The sequence below is a fragment of the Oncorhynchus gorbuscha genome, linkage group LG18 (assembly GCF_021184085.1).
Source record: "Oncorhynchus gorbuscha isolate QuinsamMale2020 ecotype Even-year linkage group LG18, OgorEven_v1.0, whole genome shotgun sequence".
Classification (NCBI taxonomy): Eukaryota; Metazoa; Chordata; class Actinopteri; order Salmoniformes; family Salmonidae; genus Oncorhynchus; species Oncorhynchus gorbuscha.
The window spans coordinates 83201143-83221083 of NC_060190.1; the positions used below are offsets into that span (position 1 = coordinate 83201143).

Below are 19941 nucleotides of genomic sequence, written 5' to 3' on the forward strand. Positions count from 1 at the left end.
ACTCCTTTTAAAGATTCCCAATACAGAGAGATTTGCATTTCCCTCAAATCCTGGATTTTGTGGAACGTGTTCTGTCCAGAGTGGTTCTGAGTAGATCACGCAAGCAGACGTTGGCCAAGCTGCTCTACTCTGCCTGCCTCCTCCCCAAGAAGCCAACCTCCTCTTTGTCTGAAGCCGGCAGACTTGAATAATGATATGGCTTCTTGTTATTCGAGGAAATACTTTGTGAGACTATATAGCCTGCAGATACAGTACAGTCGGTGTGGAGTCGCCTCAGTTTGGTTGAGTCTAATGGGTCTCATCAGTCACTGTAGCTCATCTTAGAGTTGTAGGCTCACTGGAGGGCCTGTAGTCCACATGCTGTAATTGAGGTGGTTCAGTGAACCTGGTTGGTTACACTGACCTGGTTGGTTACATTGACATTGTGATGTCTCTCTTCTGTCAGGAACAAGGTCAAATCAAATCAAATTTATTTATATAGCCCTTCGTACATCAGCTGATATCTCAAAGTGCTGTACAGAAACCCAGCCTAAAACCCCAAACAGCAAACAATGCAGGTGTAAAAGCACGGTGGCTAGGAAAAACTCCCTAGAAAGGCCAAAACCTAGGAAGAAACCTAGAGAGGAACCGGGCTATGTGGGGTGGCCAGTCCTCTTCTGGCTGTGCCGGGTAGAGATTATAACAGAACATGACCAAGATGTTCAAATGTTCATAAATGACCAGCATGGTCAAATAACAATAAGGCAGAACAGTTGAAACTGGAGCAGCAGCACAGTCAGGTGGACTGGGGACAGCAAGGAGCCATCATGTCAGGTAGTCCTGGGGCACGGTCCTAGGGCTCAGGTCCTCCTCCGAGAGAAAGAAAGAGAGAATTAGAGAGAGCATATGTGGGGTGGCCAGTCCTCTTCTGGCTGTGCCGGGTGGAGATTATAACAGAACGTGGCCAAGATGTTCAAATGTTCATAAATGACCAGCATGGTTGAATAATAGTAAGGCAGAACAGTTGAAACTGGAGCAGGAGCATGGCCAGGTGGACTGGGGACAGCAAGGAGTCCTCATGTCAGGTAGTCCTGGGACATGGTCCTAGGGCCCAGGCCAGTTGAAACTGGAGCAGCAGCATGGCCAGGTGGACTGGGGACAGCAAGGAGTCATCATGTCAGGTAGTCCTGGGGCATGGTCCTAGGGCTCAGGTCCTCCGAGAGAGAGAAAGAAAGAGAGAAGGAGAGAATTAGAGAACGCACACTTAGATTCACACAGGACACCTGAATAGGACAGGAGAAGTACTCCAGATAAACAAACTGACCCTAGCCCCCCGACACATAAACTACTGCAGCATAAATACTGGAGGCTGAGACAGGAGGGGTCAGGAGACACTGTGGCTGTCTCTCACAAGGTGTGGTTGTCTTTAGCTCTGTGGGCTAACCCTGTCTCTCTCGGGAACAAGCTGTGGTTGTCTTTAGCTCTGTGGGCTAACCCAGTCTCTCTCAGGAAAATCTGTGGTTGTATTTAACTCTGTGGGCTAACTATGTCTCTCTCGGGAACAAGCTGTGGTTGTCTTTAACTCTGTGGGCTAACCCTGTCTCTCTCGGGAACAAGCTGTGCAAGCTGTGGTTGACTTTAGCTCTGTGGGCTAACCCTGTCTCTCTCAGGAACAAGCTGTGGTTGTCTTTAGCTCTGTGGGCTAACCCTGTCTCTCTCAGGAACAAGCTGTGGTTGTCTTTAGCTCTGTGGGCTAACCCTGTCTCTCAGGAACAAGCTGTGGTTGTCTTTAATTCCTGTGGGCTAACCCTTCTCTGTGGTTGTCTTTAGCTCTGTGGGCTAACCCTGTCTCTCAGGAACAAGCTGTGGTTGTCTTTAATTCCTGTGGGTCGGAAACAAGCTGTGGTTGACTTTAGCTCTATGGGGTAACCCCGTCTCTCCTGACAGGTACAAACAGTGGGTGGACATCTGCTCAGAGATCTTTGGAGGTCTTGAGATCTGTGCAGTCAAAGCCATCTGTGGAAAGGATGGGAAGGACTACATTACTGAGGTATGCTCTGATCTCTATAATATTGTCATTAAGATCCCATCAATTACCTGATATGTTACACATTATATTTGTCTGTGGTGGTGGTCAGTAGAGCAATGAAGAGTTATGTAGTTCATTTTAGCTTGTATGTAATTGTTTAAAGTGTTTTTCCGTCTAAGTAGGTTTGGTATCAGGCTGACAGTAGCGCTGACAGTAGGTCTAGTAGTAGGGCTGATAGTGGGACTAGTAGAGGTCGTTGGGCTGATAGTAGGTCCGGTAGTAGGGATGTTAGTGTTGATAGTGGGGCTACTAGAGGTAGTAGGGCTGAGAGTTGTAGTCGGGCTGACAGTAGGGCCGACAGTTGGGCTGACGGTAGGTCTGGTAGTAGGGCTGATAGTGGGGTGAGTAGAGGTAGTAGGGCTGATAGTGGGACTAGTAGAGGTAGTAGGGCTGATAGTGGGTTTAGTAGAGGTAGTAGGGATGATAGTGGGGTTAGTAGAGGTAGCAGGGCTGATAGTGGGGCTAGTAGAGGTAGTAGGTCTGATAGTGGGGTTAGTAGAGGTAGTAGGGCTGATAGTTGGACTAGTAGAGGTAGTTGAGATGATAGTGAGACTAGTAGAGGTAGTAGTGCCGATAGTATGGTTAATAGAGGTAGTAGCGCTGATAGTGGGGTTAGTAGAGGGAGTAGAGCTGATAGTGGGGCTAGTAGAGGTAGTAGGGTTGATAGTGGGGTTAGTAGAGGTAGCAGGGCTGATAGTGGGGCTAGTAGAGGTAGTAGGGCTGATAGTGGGGCTAGTAGAGGTAGTAGAGCGGATAGTGGGGCTAGTAGAGGTAGTAGGGCTGATAGTGGGGTTAGACAGATTGGAGTCTTTTCATTGTCATCTCTTTACAGCAATAGTATTTTGCTTTCAAAACTTTTTTCTGCGATTGTATTTTAAAATATTGTGATATCCCTGGCTGGGTCTCTTTTCTTTTCACTGACAGTCGTAACTCAAAAATCATCTATTTGGTATTTGCTGCACATGCTGCCCAAACTGCGGGCCCTTCTGACTGTAGGCTATACAATTTAAACAATCCACAACAAATAAATAAATAAAAGAAGCTAATAATCCTCTGTGGCCAAATCATGCTTTCTTTCTGGTGTAGTAGCCTATTTTTAATCATTTTATTTATTTCGGTATAGACTGCAGTAAGCTAATTAGGCTATACCATATTAGTTCAATGTACTTTAGGGAAAGCTTAGCTTCCCTGGCCTTTTGGCCTTATGGACTATACCTTTTCATGTAGCAAAAACACAACCTGTCATGATGATAATTGTCAAACAATCATTAAAAAAAGGACATCCTGAAGACCTACCCGTTCTCTCAACAACAAAAAAATCCATCATCCAAACCCCAACAGTGCATTGTGTACCTACAATTTGATGAATGGAAAGAGACATCTGTTATAAAACACCTAGTGTATTGTAATGACATTCTGCGATTGTCATTAGGCTTAAGCCTGTAGAATTAATTGATGCTTCCACTATTGTCTGCTTGCTCCTCTGTCTCGTAATTGTGATAGGCTCATATTTTTCGAGTACAGCATACCCCCGCTATTAATTTCTCTGGACTCCATAATACCCCACTATTTATTCTGCCGGACTCCATAGTACCTGCACTAGTTATTTTCCGGGACTCGATTGTACCCCCACAAGTTATTTTGCTGGACTCCATAGTACCCCCACTAGTTATTTTGCTGGACTCCATAGTGCCCCCACTAGTTATTTTGCAGACTCCATAGTACCCCCACTATTAATTTAGCTGGACTCCATAGTACCCCCGCTATTCATTTTGCTGGACTGCCTAGTACCCCCACTATTAATTTTGCTGGACTACATAGCACCCCCCCTAGTTATTTTGCTGGACTCCATAGTACCCCCACTATTTATTCTGCCGGACTCCATAGTACCCCCACTATTTATTCTGCCAGACTCCATAGTACCCCCACTAGTTATTTTGCTGGACTCCATAGTACCCCCACTAGTTATTTTGCTGGACTCCATAGTACCCCCACTAGTTATTTTGCTGGACTCCATAGTACCCTAAATATTTATTCTGCCGGACTCCATAGTACCCCACTATTTATTCTGCCGGACTCCATAGTACCCGCACTAGTTATTTTCCTGGACTCGATTGTACCGACACTAGTTATTTTGCAGACTCCATAGTACCCCCACTATTAATTTTGCTTTTGCTATTAATTTCACTGGACTACTATTAATTTTGCTGGAGCACCCCCCTAGTTATTTTGCTGACTCCATAGTACCCCCAATATTTATTTTGCTGGACTCCATAGTACCCCCACTATTTATTTTGCTGGACTCCATAGTACCCCCACTAGTTATTTTGCTGGACTCCATAGTACCCCCACTAGTTATTTTGCTGGACTCCATAGTACCCCCACTAGTTATTTTGCTGGACTCCATAGTACCCTAAATATTTATTTTGCTGGACTCCATAGTACCCCACTATTTATTTTGCTGGACTCCATAGTACCCCCCCACTAGTTATTTTTCTGGACTCCATAGTACCCCCACTAGTTATTTTGCTGGACTCCATAGTACACTAGTTATTTTTGCAGACTCCATAGTACCCCCACTAGTTATTTTGCTGGACTCCATAGTACCCCCACTATTTATTTCACTGGACTCCTAATACCCCCACTATTTAATTTTGCTGGACTCCATAGCACCCCCACTAGTTATTTTGCTGAAATCCATAGTACCCCAATATTTATTTTGCTGTACAACATAGTACCCCCACTAGTTATTTTGCTGGTCTCCATAGTACCCCCACTAGTTATTTTGCTGGACTCCATAGTACCCCCACTATTTATTTTGCTGGACTCCATAGTACCCCCACTATTTATTTTGCTGGACTCCATAGTACCCCCACTAGTTATTTTGCTGGACTCCATAGTACCCCCACTATTTATTTTGCTGGACTCCATAAGTACCCCCACTATTTATTTTTGCTGGACTCCATAGTACCCCCACTAGTTATTTTGCTGGACTCCATAGTACACCCACTAATTATTTTGCTGGACTCCATGCTGGACTCCATAGTACCCCCACTAGTTATTTTGCTGTACTCCATAGTACCCCCACTATTTATTTTGCTGGACTCCATAATACCCCCACTATTTATTTTTGCTGGACTCCATAGTACCCCCACTAGTTATTTTGCTGGACTCCATAGTACCCCCACTAATTATTTTGCTGGACTCCATGCTGGACTCCATAGTACCCCCACTGGTTATTTTGCTGGACTCCATAATACTCCCACTATTTATTCTGCCGGACTCCATGGTACCCTACTATTTATTCTGCCGGACTCCATAGTACCCCCACTAGTTATTAGGCTGGACTCCATAGTACCCCCACTAGTTATTTTGCTGGACTCCATGCTGGACTCCATAGTACCCCCACTAGTTATTTTGCTGGACTCCATAGTACCCCCACTAGTTATTTTGCTGGACTCCATAGTACCCCCACTAGTTATTTTTCTGGACTCCATAGTACCCCCACTAGTTATTTTGCTGGACTCCATAGTGCCCCCACTAGTTATTTTGCAGACTCCATAGTACCCCCACTATTAATTTAGCTGGACTCCATAGTACCCCCGCTATTCATTTTGCTGGACTGCCTAGTACCCCCACTATTAATTTTGCTGGACTACATAGCACCCCCCCTAGTTATTTTGCTGGACTCCATAGTAACCCCACTATTTATTCTGCCGGACTCCATAGTACCCCCACTATTTATTCTGCCAGACTCCATAGTACCCCCACTAGTTATTTTGCTGGACTCCATAGTACCCCCACTAGTTATTTTGCTGGACTCCATAGTACCCCAAATATTTATTCTGCCGGACTCCATAGTACCCCACTATTTATTCTGCCGGACTCCATAGTACCCGCACTATTTATTCTGCCAGACTCCATAGTACCCCCACTAGTTATTTTGCTGGACTCCATAGTACCCCCACTACTTATTTTGCTGGACTCCATAGTACCCCCACTAGTTATTTTGCTGGACTCCATAGTACCCCAAATATTTATTCTGCCGGACTCCATAGTACCCCACTATTTATTCTGCCGGACTCCATAGTACCCGCACTAGTTATTTTCCTGGACTCGATTGTACCGACACTAGTTATTTTGCAGACTCCATAGTACCTCCACTATTAATTTTGCTGGACTCCATAGTACCCCCGCTATTAATTTCACTGGACTCCCTTGTACCCCCACTATTAATTTTGCTGGACTCCGTGGCACCCCCGCTAGTTATTTTGCTGAAATCCATAGTACCCCCAATATTTATTTTGCTGTACAACATAGTACACCCACTAGTTATTTTGCTGGTCTCCATAGTACCCCCACTAGTTATTTTGCTGGACTCCATAGTACCCCCACTATTTATTTTGCTGGACTCCATAGTACCCCCACTATTTATTTTGCTGGACTCCATAGTACACCCACTAGTTATTTTGCTGGACTCCATAGTACCCCCACTAGTTATTTTGCTGGACTCCATGCTGGACTCCATAGTACCCCCACTAGTTATTTTGCTGGACTCCATAGTACTCCCAATATTTCTTCTGCCGGACTCCATGGTACCCTACTATTTATTCTTCCGGACTCCATAGTACCCCCACTAGTTATTTTGCTGGACTCCATAGTACCCCCACTAGTTATTTTGCTGACTCCATAGTACCCCCACTAGTTATTTTGCTGACTCCATGCTGGACTCCATAGTACCCCCACTAGTTATTTTGCTGGACTCCATAGTACCCCCACTAGTTATTTTGCTGGACTCCATAGTACCCCCACTATTTATTTTGCTGGACTCCATAGTACCCCCACTAGTTATTTTGCTGGACTCCATGCTGGACTCCATAGTACCCCCACTAGTTATTTTGCTGGACTCCATAGTACCCCCACTATTTATTCTGCCGGACTCCTTGGTACCCTACTATTTGTTCTGCCGGACTCCATAGTACCCCCACTAGTTATTTTGCTGGACTCCATAGTACCCCCACTAGTTATTTTGCTGGACATGCTTGACTCCATAGTACCCCCACTAGTTATTTTGCTGGACTCCATAGTACCCCCACTATTTATTTTGCTGGACTCCATAGTACCCCCACTATTTATTTTGCTGGACCCCATAGTACACCCACTAGTTATTTTGCTGGACTCCATATTACCCCCACTATTTATTTTGCTGGACTCCATAGTACCCCCACTAGTTATTTTGCTGGACTCCATGCTGGACTCCATAGTACCCCCACTAGTTATTTTGCTGGACTCCATAGTACCCCCACTATTTATTTTGCTGGTACCCTACTATTTGTTCTGCCGGACTCCATAGTACCCCCACTAGTTATTTTGCTGGACTCCATAGTACCCCCACTAGTTATTTTGCTGGACTCCATAGTACCCCCACTAGTTATTTTGCTGGACTCCATGCTGGACTCCATAGTACCCCCACTAGTTATTTTGCTGGACTCCATAGTACCCCCACTATTTATTTTGCTGGACTCCATGGCACCCCCACTAGTTATTTTGCTGGACCACATAGTACCCCCACTAGTTATTTTGCTGGACTCCATAGTACCCCCACTATTTATTTTGCTGGACTCCATAGTACCCCCACTATTTATTTTGCTGGACCCCATAGTACACCCACTAGTTATTTTGCTGGACTCCATATTACCCCCACTGGTTATTTTGCCGGACTCCATAGTACCCCCATTAGTTATTTTGCTGGAAACCATAGTACCCCCACTAGTCATTTTGCCGTACTCCATAGTACACCCACTATTTATTCTGTCGGACTCCATGGTACCCTACTATTTATTCTGCAGGACTCCACAGTACCCGCACTAGTTATTTTGCTGGACTCCATGCTGGACTCCATAGTACCCCCACTAGTTATTTTGCTGGACTCCATGCTGGACTCCATAGTACCCCCACTATTTATTTTGCTGTACTCCATAGTACCCCCACTACTTATTTTGCTGTACTCCATAGTACCCCCACTAGTTATTTTGCTGGTCTCCATAGTACCCCCACTAGTTATTTTGCTGGACTCCATAGTACCCCCACTATTTATTTTGCTGGACTCCATAATACCCCCACTATTTATTTTGCTGGACTCCATAGTACCCCCACTAGTTATTTTGCTGGACTCCATAGTACCCCCACTAATTATTTTGCTGGACTCCATGCTGGACTCCATAGTACCCCCACTAGTTATTTTGCTGGACTCCATAGTACTCCCACTATTTCTTCTGCCGGACTCCATGGTACCCTACTATTTATTCTGCCGGACTCCATAGTACCCCCACTAGTTATTTTGCTGGACTCCATAGTACCCCCACTAGTTATTTTGCTTGACTCCATAGTACCCCCACTAGTTATTTTGCTGGACTCCATGCTGGACTCCATAGTACCCCCACTAGTTATTTTGCTGGACTCCATAGTACCCCCACTAGTTATTTTGCTGGACTACATAGTACCCCCACTAGTTATTTTGCTGGACTCCATAGTACCCCCACTATTTATTTTGCTGGACTCCATAGTACCCCCACTAGTTATTTTGCTGGACTCCATAGTACCCCCACTAGTTATTTTGCTGGACTCCATGCTGGACTCCATAGTACCCCCACTAGTTATTTTGCTGGACTCCATAGTACCCCCACTATTTATTCTGCCGGACTCCATGCTACCCTACTATTTATTCTGCCGGACTCCACAGTACCCGCACTAGTTATTTTGCTGGACTCCATGCTGGACTCCATAGTACCCCCACTAGTTATTTTGCTGGACTCCATAGTACCCCCACTAGTTATTTTGCTGGACTCCATGCTGGACTCCATAGTATCCCCACTAGTTATTTTGCTGGACTCCATAGTACCCCCACTAGTTATTTTGCTGGACCACATAGTACCCCCACTAGTTATTTTGCTGGACTCCATAGTACCCCCACTATTTATTTTGCTGGACTCCATAGTACCCCCACTATTTATTTTGCTGGACCCCATAGTACACCCACTAGTTATTTTGCTGGACTCCATATTACCCCCACTGGTTATTTTGCCGGACTCCATAGTACCCCCATTAGTTATTTTGCTGGAAACCATAGTACCCCCACTAGTCATTTTGCCGTACTCCATAGTACACCCACTATTTATTCTGTCGGACTCCATGGTACCCTACTATTTATTCTGCAGGACTCCACAGTACCCGCACTAGTCATTTTGCTGGACTCCATGCTGGACTCCATAGTACCCCCACTAGTTATTTTGCTGGACTCCATGCTGGACTCCATAGTACCCCCACTATTTATTTTGCTGTACTCCATAGTACCCCCACTAGTTATTTTGCTGTACTCCATAGTACCCCCACTAGTTATTTTGCTGGTCTCCATAGTACCCCCACTAGTTATTTTGCTGGACTCCATAGTACCCCCACTATTTATTTTGCTGGACTCCATAATACCCCCACTATTTATTTTGCTGGACTCCATAGTACCCCCACTAGTTATTTTGCTGGACTCCATAGTACCCCCACTAATTATTTTGCTGGACTCCATGCTGGACTCCATAGTACCCCCACTAGTTATTTTGCTGGACTCCATAGTACTCCCACTATTTATTCTGCCGGACTCCATGGTACCCTACTATTTATTCTGCCGGACTCCATAGTACCCCCACTAGTTATTTTGCTGGACTCCATAGTACCCCCACTAGTTATTTTGCTTGACTCCATAGTACGCCCACTAGTTATTTTGCTGGACTCCATGCTGGACTCCATAGTACCCCCACTAGTTATTTTGCTGGACTCCATAGTACCCCCACTAGTTATTTTGCTGGACTACATAGTACCCCCACTAGTTATTTTGCTGGACTCCATAGTACCCCCACTATTTATTTTGCTGGACTCCATAGTACCCCCACTAGTTATTTTGCTGGACTCCATAGTACCCCCACTAGTTATTTTGCTGGACTCCATGCTGGACTCCATAGTACCCCCACTAGTTATTTTGCTGGACTCCATAGTACCCCCACTATTTATTCTGCCGGACTCCATGCTACCCTACTATTTATTCTGCCGGACTCCACAGTACCCCCACTAGTTATGTTGCTGGACTCCATGACGGACTCCATGGTACCCCCACTAGTTATTTTGCTGGACTCCATAGTACCCCCACTAGTTATTTTGCTGGACTCCATGACGGACTCCATGGTACCCCCACTATTTATTCTGCCGAACTCCATAGTACCTCCACTAGTTATTTTTCTGGACTCCATAGTACCCCCACTAGTTATTTTGCTGGACTCCATAGTACCCCCACTATTAATTTTAATGGACTCCATGGCACCCCCACTAGTTATTTTGCTGGACTCCATAGTACCCCCACTATTAATTTTGCTGGACTCCATAGCACCCCCACTAGTTATTTTGCTGGACTCCATAGTACCCCCACTAGTTATTTTGCTGGACTCCATGCTGGACTCCATAGTACCCCCACTAATTATTTTGCTGGACTCCATAGTACCCCCACTAGTTATTTTGCTGGACTCCATAGTAACCCCACTAGGTATTTTGCTGTACTCCATAGTACCCCCACTAGTAATTTTTCCATACTCCATAGTACCCCCACTATTTATTCTGCCAGACTCCATAGTACCCCACTATTTATTCTGCCGGACTCCATAATACCCCCACTATTAATTTCGCTGGACTCCCTAGTACCCCCACTATTTATTTTGCTGGACTCCATAGTACCCCCACTAGTTATTTTGCTGGACTCCATAGTACCCCCACTAGTTATTTTGCTGGACTCCATAGTACCCCCGCTATTAATTTCGCTGGACTCCCTAGTACCCCCACTATTACTAGTTATTTTGCTGGACTCCATGCTGGACTCCATAGTACCCCCACTAGTTATTTTGCTGGACTCCATAGTACCCCCACTAGTTAATTTGCTGGACTCCATAGTACCCCCACTAGTTATTTTGCTGGACCCCATAGTACCCCCACTATTAATTTCGATGGACTCCCTAGTACCCCCACTAATTATTTTGCTGGACTCCATAGTACCCCCACTAGTTATTTTGCTGGACTCCATAGTACCCCGCTATTAATTTCGCTGGACTCCCTAGTACCCCCACTATTACTAGTTATTTTGCTGGACTCCATGCTGGACTCCATAGTACACCCACTAGTTATTTTGCTGGACTCCATAGTACCCCCACTAGGTATTTTGCTGGACTCTATAGTACCCCCACTAGGTATTTTCCTGGACTCTATAGTACCCCCACTAGTTATTTTGCTGGACTCCGTAGTACCCCCACTAGTTATTTTGCTGGACTCCACAGTACCCCACTAGTTATTTTGCTGGACTCCATAGTACTCCCACTATTTATTCTGCCGGACTCCATAATACCCCCACTATTAATTTCGCTGGACTCCCTAGTACCCCCACTATTTATTTTGCTGGACTCCATAGTACCCCCACTAGTTATTTTGCTGGACTCCATAGTACCCCCACTAGTTATTTTGCTGGACTCCATAGTACCCCCGCTATTAATTTCGCTGGACTCCCTAGTACCCCCACTATTACTAGTTATTTTGCTGGACTCCATGCTGGACTCCATAGTACCCCCACTAGTTATTTTGCTGGACTCCATAGTACCCCCACTAGTTATTTTGCTGGACTCCATAGTACCCCCACTAGTTATTTTGCTGGACCCCATAGTACCCCCACTATTAATTTCGATGGACTCCCTAGTACCCCCACTAATTATTTTGCTGGACTCCATAGTACCCCCACTAGTTATTTTGCTGGACTCCATAGTACCCCGCTATTAATTTCGCTGGACTCCCTAGTACCCCCACTATTACTAGTTATTTTGCTGGACTCCATGCTGGACTCCATAGTACACCCACTAGTTATTTTGCTGGACTCCATAGTACCCCCACTAGGTATTTTGCTGGACTCTATAGTACCCCCACTAGGTATTTTCCTGGACTCTATAGTACCCCCACTAGTTATTTTGCTGGACTCCGTAGTACCCCCACTAGTTATTTTGCTGGACTCCACAGTACCCCACTAGTTATTTTGCTGGACTCCATAGTACTCCCACTATTTATTCTGCCGGACTCCATGGTACCCTACTATTTATTCTGCCGGACTCCATAGTACCCCCACTAGTTATTTTGCTGGACTCCATAGTACCCCCACTAGTTATTTTGCTTGACTCCATAGTACGCCCACTAGTTATTTTGCTGGACTCCATGCTGGACTCCATAGTACCCCCACTAGTTATTTTGCTGGACTCCATAGTACCCCCACTAGTTATTTTGCTGGACTACATAGTACCCCCACTAGTTATTTTGCTGGACTCCATAGTACCCCCACTATTTATTTTGCTGGACTCCATAGTACCCCCACTAGTTATTTTGCTGGACTCCATAGTACCCCCACTAGTTATTTTGCTGGACTCCATGCTGGACTCCATAGTACCCCCACTAGTTATTTTGCTGGACTCCATAGTACCCCCACTATTTATTCTGCCGGACTCCATGCTACCCTACTATTTATTCTGCCGGACTCCACAGTACCCGCACTAGTTATTTTGCTGGACTCCATGCTGGACTCCATAGTACCCCCACTAGTTATTTTGCTGGACTCGGTGGTACCCCACTATTTATTCTGCCGGACTCCATAGTACCCCCACTATTTATTCTGCCGGACTCCTTAGTACCCCCACTAATTATTTTGCTGGACTCCATAGTACCCCGCTATTAATTTTGCTGGACTCCCTAGTACCCCCACTATTAATTTTGCTGGACTCCATGGTACCCCACTATTTATTCTGCCGGACTCCATAGTACCCCCACTAGTTATTCTGTTGGACTCCATAGTACCTCCACTAGTTATTTTGCTGGACTCCACAGTACCCCCACTAGTTATTTTGCTGGACTCCGTAGTACCCCCACTAGTTATTTTGCTGGACTCCACAGTACCCCACTAGTTATTTTGCTGAACTCCATAGTACCCCCGCTATTAATTTCGGTGGACTCTCTAGTACCCCCACTAGTTATTTTGCTGGACTCCATAGTACCCCCGCTATTAATTTCGCTGGACTCCCTAGTACCCCCACTATTACTAGTTATTTTGCTGGACTCCATGCTGGACTCCATAGTACCCCCACTAGTTATTTTGCTGGACTCCATAGTACCCCCGCTATTAATTTCGGTGGACTCCCTAGTACCCCCACTAGTTATTTTGCTGGACTCCATGGTACCCCACTATTTATTCTGTCGGACTCCATAGTACCTCACTAGTTATTTTTCTGGACTCCTTAGTACCCCCACTAATTATTTTGCTGGACTCCATAGTACCCCTGCTATTAATTTTGCTGGACTCCCTAGTACCCCCACTATTAATTTTGCTGGACTCCATGGTACCCCACTATTTATTCTGCCGGACTCCATAGTACCCCCACTAGTTATTCTGTTGGACTCCATAGTACCTCCACTAGTTATTTTCCTGGACTCCATAGTACCCCCACTAGTTATGTTGCTGGACTCCATGACGGACTCCATGGTACCCCCACTAGTTATTTTGCTGGACTCCATAGTACCCCCACTAGTTATTTTGCTGGACTCCATAGTACCCCCACTAGGTATTTTGCTGGACTCCATAGTACCCCCACTAGTAATTTTTCCATACTCCATAGTACCCCCACTATTTATTCTGCCAGACTCCATAGTACCCCACTATTTATTCTGCCGGACTCCATAATACCCCCACTATTAATTTCGCTGGACTCCATAGTACCCCCACTATTAATTTTGCTGGACTCCATAGCACCCCCACTAGTTATTTTGCTGGACTCCATATTACCCCCACTACTTATTTTGCTGGACTCCATAGTACCCCCACTATTTATTCTGCCGGATTCCATGGTACCCCACCATTTAATCTCCCGGCCTCCATAGTACCCCCACTAGTTATTTTGCTGAACTCCATAGTACCCCCACTAGATATTTTGCTGGACTCCATAGTACCACCACTAGTTATTTTGCTGGACTCAATATAGGACCCCCACTATTAATTTCACTGGACTCCCTAGTACCCCCACTATTAATTTTAATGGACTCCATGGCACCCCCACTATTAATTTTAATGGACTCCATGGCACCCCCACTAGTTATTTTGCTGGACTCCGTAGTACCCCCACTAGTTATTTTGCTGGACTCCATAGTACCCTCACTAGTTATTCTGCCGAACTCCATAGTACCCCCACTAGTTATTCTGTCGGACTCCATAGTACATCCACTAGTTATTTTTCTGGACTCCATAGTACCCCCACTAATTATTTTGCTGGACTCCATGGTACCCCTGCTATTAATTTTGCTGGACTCCCTAGTACCCCCACTATTAATTTTGCTGGACTCCATGGTACCCCACTATTTATTCTGCCGGACTCCATAGTACCCCCAATAGTTATTCTGTCGGACTCCATAGTACCTCCACTAGTTATTTTCCTGGACACCACAGTACCCCCACTAGTTATTTTCCTGGACACCACAGTACCCCCACTATTAATTTCGATGGACTCCCTAGTACCCCCACTAATTATTTTGCTGGACTCCATAGTACCCCCACTAGTTATTTTGCTGGACTCCATAGTACCCCGCTATTAATTTCGCTGGACTCCTAGTACCCCCACTATTACTAGTTATTTTGCTGGACTCCATGCTGGACTCCATAGTACCCCACTAGTTATTTTGCTGGACTCCATAGTACCCCCACTAGTTATTTTGCTGGACTCCATAGTACCCCCACTAGTTATTTTGCTGGACTCCATAGTACCCCCACTATTAATTTTGATGGACTCCTAGTACCCCCACTAATTATTTTGCTGGACTCCATAGTACCCCCACTAGTTATTTTGCTGGACTCCATAGTACCCCGCTATTAATTTCGCTGGACTCCCTAGTACCCCCACTATTACTAGTTATTTTGCTGGACTCCATAGTACCCCCACTAGTTATTTTGCTGGACTCCATAGTACCCCCACTAGGTATTTTGCTGGACTCTATAGTACCCCCACTAGGTATTTTCTTGGACTCTATAGTACCCCCACTAGTTATTTTGCTTCTGGACTCCATAGTACCCCCACTAGTTATTTTGCTGGACTCCACAGTACCCCACTAGTTATTTTGCTGGACTCCATAGTACCCCGCTATTAATTTTGATGGACTCCCTAGTACCCCACTAGTTATTTTGCTGGACTCCATAGTACCCCCACTAGTTATTTTGCTGGACTCCATAGTACCCCCACTATTAATTTTGCTGAACTTCCTAGTACCCCCACTATTACTAGTTATTTTGCTGGACTCCATAGTACCCCCACTATTAATTTGCTGGACTCCATAGTACCCCCACTATTTATTTTGCTGGACTCCATAGTACCCCCACTAGTTATGTTGCTGGACTCCATGACGGACTCCATGGTACCCCCACTAGTTATTTTGCTGGACTCCATAGTACCCCCAAGTTATTTTGCTGGACTCCATGACGGACTCCATGGTACCCCCACTATTTATTCTGCCGAACTCCATAGTACCTCCACTAGTTATTTTTCTGGACTCCATAGTACCCCCACTAGTTATTTTGCTGGACTCCATAGTACCCCCACTATTAATTTTAATGGACTCCATGGCACCCCCACTAGTTATTTTGCTGGACTCCATAGTACCCCCACTATTAATTTTGCTGGACTCCATAGCACCCCCACTAGTTATTTTGCTGGACTCCATAGTACCCCCACTAGTTATTTTGCTGGACTCCATGCTGGACTCCATAGTACCCCCACTAATTATTTTGCTGGACTCCATAGTACCCCCACTAGTTATTTTGCTGGACTCCATAGTAACCCCACTAGGTATTTTGCTGTACTCCATAGTACCCCCACTAGTAATTTTTCCATACTCCATAGTACCCCCACTATTTATTCTGCCAGACTCCATAGTACCCCACTATTTATTCTGCCGGACTCCATAATACCCCCACTATTAATTTTGCTGGACTCCCTAGTACCCCCACTATTTATTTTGCTGGACTCCATAGTACCCCCACTAGTTATTTTGCTGGACTCCATAGTACGGTGGACTCCTAGTACCCCCACTAGTTATTTTGCTGGACTCCATAGTACCCCCGCTATTAATTTCGCTGGACTCCCTAGTACCCCCACTATTACTAGTTATTTTGCTGGACTCCATGCTGGACTCCATAGTACCCCCACTAGTTATTTTGCTGGACTCCATAGTACCCCCACTAGTTATTTTGCTGGACTCCATAGTACCCCCACTAGTTATTTTGCTGGACCCCATAGTACCCCCACTATTAATTTCGATGGACTCCCTAGTACCCCCACTAATTATTTTGCTGGACTCCATAGTACCCCCACTAGTTATTTTGCTGGACTCCATAGTACCCCCGCTATTAATTTCGCTGGACTCCCTAGTACCCCCACTATTACTAGTTATTTTGCTGGACTCCATGCTGGACTCCATAGTACACCCACTAGTTATTTTGCTGGACTCCATAGTACCCCCACTAGGTATTTTGCTGGACTCTATAGTACCCCCACTAGGTATTTTCCTGGACTCTATAGTACCCCCACTAGTTATTTTGCTGGACTCCGTAGTACCCCCACTAGTTATTTTGCTGGACTCCACAGTACCCCACTAGTTATTTTGCTGGACTCCATTGTACCCCCGCTATTAATTTCGATGGACTCCCTAGTACCCCACTAGTTATTTTGCTGGACTCCATAGTACCCCCACTAGTTATTTTGCTGGACTCCATAGTACCCCCGCTATTAATTTCGCTGAACTTCCTAGTACCCCCACTATTACTAGTTATTTTGCTGGACTCCATAGTACCCCCGCTATTAATTTCGCTGGACTCCCTAGTACCCCCACTATTTATTTTGCTGGACTCCATAGTACCCCCACTAGTTATGTTGCTGGACTCCATGACGGACTCCATGGTACCCCCACTAGTTATTTTGCTGGACTCCATAGTACCCCCACTAGTTATTTTGCTGGACTCCATGACGGACTCCATGGTACCCCCACTATTTATTCTGCCGAACTCCATAGTACCTCCACTAGTTATTTTTCTGGACTCCATAGTACCCCCACTAGTTATTTTGCTGGACTCCATAGTACCCCCACTATTAATTTTAATGGACTCCATGGCACCCCCACTAGTTATTTTGCTGGACTCCATAGTACCCCCACTATTAATTTTGCTGGACTCCATAGCACCCCCACTAGTTATTTTGCTGGACTCCATAGTACCCCCACTAGTTATTTTGCTGGACTCCATAGTAACCCCACTAGGTATTTTGCTGTACTCCATAGTACCCCCACTAGTAATTATTCCATACTCCATAGTACCCCCACTATTTATTCTGCCAGACTCCATAGTACCCCACTATTTATTCTGCCGGACTCCATAATACCCCCACTATTAATTTCGCTGGACTCCCTAGTACCCCCACTATTTATTTTGCTGGACTCCATAGTACCCCCACTAGTTATTTTGCTGGACTCCATAGTACCCCCACTAGTTATTTTGCTGGACTCCATAGTACCCCCACTAGTTATTTTGCTGGACTCCATAGTACCCCCACTAGTTATTTTGCTGAACTCCATAGGACCCCCGCTATTAATTTCACTGGACTCCCTAGTACCCCCACTATTAATTTTAATGGACTCCATGGCAACCCCACTAGTTATTTTGCTGGACTCCATAGTACCCCCACTATTAATTTTGCTGGACTCCATAGCACCCCCACTAGTTATTTTGCTGGACTCCATAGTACCCCCACTAGTTATTTTGCTGGACTCCATGCTGGAGTCCATAGTACCCCCACTAGTTATTTTGCTGGACTCCATAGTACCCCCACTAGTTATTTTGCTGGACTCCATAGTACCCCCACTAGTTATTTTGCTGGACTCCATAGTACCCCCACTAGGTATTTTGCTGGACTCTATAGTACCCCTACTAGTAATTTTTCCATACTCCATAGTACCCCCACTATTTATTCTGCCAGACTCCATAGTACCCCACTATTTATTCTGCCGGACTCCATAATACCCGCACTATTAATTTCGCTGGACTCCATAATACCCCCGCTATTAATTTTGCTGGACTCCATAGCACCCCCACTAGTTATTTTGCTGTACTCCGTAGTACCCCCACTAGTTATTTTGCCGGACTCCGTAGTACCCCCACTAGTTATTTTGCCGGACTCCGTAGTACCCCCACTAGTTATTTTGCCGGACTCCATAGTACCCCCACTAGTTATTTGCAGGACTCCATAGTACCCCCACTAGTTATTTTACCAGACTCCATAGTACCCCCACTATTTATTCTGCCGGACTCAATAGTACCCCCACTAGTTATTCTGCCGGACTCCATAGTACCCCCACTAGTTATTCTGCCGGATTCCATAGTACCCCCACTAGTTATTTTCCCGGACTCAATAGTACCCCCACTAGTTATTCTGCCGGACTCCATAGTACCCCCACTAGTTATTCTGCCGGACTCCATAGTACCCCCACTAGTTATTTTGCTGGACTCCATAGTACCCCCACTAGTTATTTTGCTGGACTCCATAGTACCCCCACTAGTTATTTTGCTAGACTCCATAGTACCCCCACTAGTTATTCTGCAGGACTCCATACCTGACTCCATTTACTGTTTATTTTGTTTGGTTGGTTCTAGTTCTAACTGATGTACAGTCGTGGCCAAAAGTTTTGAGAATGACACAAATATTCATTTTCACAAAGTCTGCTGCCTCAGTTTGTATGATGGCAATTTGCATATCCTGTCTTAGGATACACGTTCAGCTAGCGGAACCCCCCCCCCCACCACATTCCGCTGAAAAGGCAGCATGGGAAATTCAAAAATATTTTTTGGAAATATGTAGCTTTCACATATTAGCATGTCCAATACAGCAAATTAAAGATAAACATCTGGTTAATCTACCCATCGTGTCCGATTTAAAAAATGCTTTACAGTGGAAACACAACATATGATTATGTTAGATCACCACCAAATCCAAAAAACACAGCCATTTTTTCCAGCCAAAGATAGTCACAAAAGGAGAAATAGAGATAACATGAATCACTATCCTTTGATAATCTTCATGAGATGACACTCATAAGACATCATGTTACATGATATATTTATGTTTTGTTCGATAATGTGCATATTTATATCCACAAATCTTGGTTTACATTGGTGCCATGTTCAGAAATGCCTCCAAAACATCAAATAAAATAAAATAAAATAAAATATCCGGAGTAATTACAGAGAGCCACGTCATATAACAGAAATACTCATCATAAACTTTGATGAAAGATACATGTTTCACATATAATTAAAGATACACTTGTTCTTAATGCAACCGCTGTGTCAGATTTTTTTATTTACTTTAGCAAAAAGCATACCATGCAATAGTCTGTGACGGCGCTCAAAAGTACACAACACTTCTCCGCCATGTTGGAGTCAACAGAAATACGAAATTACATCATAAATATTCCCTTACCTTTGATGATCTTTCATCAGAATGCATTGCCAGGAATCCTAGTTCCGTAATAAATCGTTGTTTTGTTCGATAATGTCCATTACTAGTGTACAATTAGCTACTTTTGCTAGCACGTTTAGTTCACATGTCCAAATGCTGGCGTCTGTCCAGGTGAACTCGGACGAAAACTTCAAAAAGTTATATTCCAGGTCGAATAAACTGGTCATATTGAGTAGAGAATCCATCTTCAGGATGTTGTTATCA

At 44.9% G+C, this 19941-nt stretch overlaps 1 pseudogene; it reads left to right on the forward strand.

Annotated features, from left to right (window-relative positions):
- LOC124003955 overlaps positions 1–19941 on the forward strand; it is a 220233-nt pseudogene that overhangs the window by 160831 nt on the left and 39461 nt on the right.